Source organism: Lycium barbarum, chromosome 8 (genome assembly GCF_019175385.1).
Source record: "Lycium barbarum isolate Lr01 chromosome 8, ASM1917538v2, whole genome shotgun sequence".
Classification (NCBI taxonomy): domain Eukaryota; kingdom Viridiplantae; phylum Streptophyta; class Magnoliopsida; order Solanales; family Solanaceae; genus Lycium; species Lycium barbarum.
Window position 1 is genome coordinate 111,049,532 of NC_083344.1, and position 1,759 is coordinate 111,051,290.

At 43.2% G+C, this 1,759-nt stretch overlaps 1 non-coding gene across 1 annotated transcript; it reads left to right on the plus strand.

The window, feature by feature from the left end:
* Nucleotides 1-1,257: 1,257 nt before the first annotated feature.
* LOC132608437 (small nucleolar RNA R71) lies at nucleotides 1,258-1,364 on the plus strand. The gene has a single exon (XR_009570359.1). It is a non-coding gene; the product is annotated as a small nucleolar RNA R71 (small nucleolar RNA).
* The last annotated feature ends 395 nt before the right edge of the window (nucleotides 1,365-1,759 follow it).

The following is a 1,759-nucleotide window of genomic DNA, read 5'->3' on the forward strand; positions in this document are numbered from 1 at the left end:
ATGAAAGGAATGTTCATCGTCAACTGCTTGAGTTGATCATAAAATCTCAAGCACTTCTCATCTTCTGTTTTTCTCACCAACCTTTGAGGAAAAGGCGGTGAAGATTTAAACAATTGGCTCAAAGGGCGAAGAGCACCGGAAAGTTTTGCCTTCCCCTTTTCCTGGTTTTCCACCGGTTCCTTTGGTTTATTAAGATTCAGCTCTTCTTCAACTACAATGGGGACTTCCTCCCCTGCTTCTTCCTCGACAATATCATCCAATACACTAGGCTGCGCTTCTTTTTCAACAATTGGTTCCTGATCAATTGGCTTTTTATTGTCACCCTGAAGTATTTTTCCACTTCTGGTGCTAATGGCAAGTACATTCTCCACAGAGTTCACTCCACTACCTTTTGGATTAGGAACTGTATCACTCGGTAATTGTCCCCGTTGAGGAGTATGCACTTCTCGGGAAAGGTCTCTGAATTGCGCTTCAAGCTTCTGAATGGAAGCTGAATGCGATAGTTGGACCTGGGACATTCCCTTGATTGTGTTCTCTGTTCTGTCTTGATTCATCAGCATTTTCTGCATCATACTCTTCAGTTCTGCAGAATCATTAGACGTGTTACCAGCAGAGTTAGTAGCTGAATTATCTTTCCATGGCTGGGAATTGGATGCTTGCCCCCTAGGTGGAATGTAGGGGTTAGAGCTCTTGTTGCCATAATTATTGTTATTGTAATTCCCTTGATTGGGATTACCCTGATCAGTTCTTCCATAATTCTGTCCTTGGTAATTTTGTTGAGGCCTTTGCCATGGGTGATTACCGGAACCTTGGTAGTTTTGCCGTTGATAACCCCCTTGCGAGTTATTGACATAATTCGCATCCTCATATTGTGGCTGCCCCTCAAGATAAGTTTCGTCAGAAACTTGATACATTCCGGGAGCATGAGGTGGCATCTCATCGATAACGTTTACTCATTTGGCCTCTTTCTCCATAAGCCTTTTGGATAATAAATCCACGGTGGTTTGCAGTTGAGCGAACGCATGATCTCGCTCATGATTTTCTTTGGCCACCGCGGCCACAGAGGGACTACCATATGATAGGAATTCGCTATCAGTCGAATGCCAGGCTTGATTATGGGTAGTAAGCTTGTCGAGCAACCGGGTGATGTTGACAAAGGTTTTGTCCATAAAGCATCCCCCAGCTGTAGTGTTGACAGCTATTTGATTCATTGTATCTAGCCCCTTGTAGAACTTCTCTGTGAGAATTGCATCTGGAAATCCATGATTCGGAGATTGAGCTAGATAATATTTGAACCTCTCCCATGCAGCATATAGTTGTTCCCCTGGAAGTTGTTTAAACCCAAAAATCTTATCCCGAAGCTCAGCCTTTTTGCTGGGTGGGAACCATTTTTTTAGAAAGATATTGGCCAGCTCATTCCAGGTATGAATAGTATTGCTCGGGAGCTTTTCATACCATTCCCTAGCTTGGCCAGCTAATGAATATTTGAAAACCCGCAGTCGCAGTGCATCAGCAGGAACAGCAACTTGAGATTGTTGGGAACATACATGCACGAAATTCTTTAGGTGTCGAAGTGGACAGTCTTCCGAAGAATTTCGGAAATAGCCTTCAAGTTTCAATAGCTGATAGATAGAACTATCAATTTTGAAATTAGCATTTCCTGTTCTCGGGGGAACTACAGCAGAAGCATAATCAGCTTCGTCGATAAATTCTGCAAATACATTCTCATCCTCCTCTTCTTCTGGTGCAGGATGGTTCA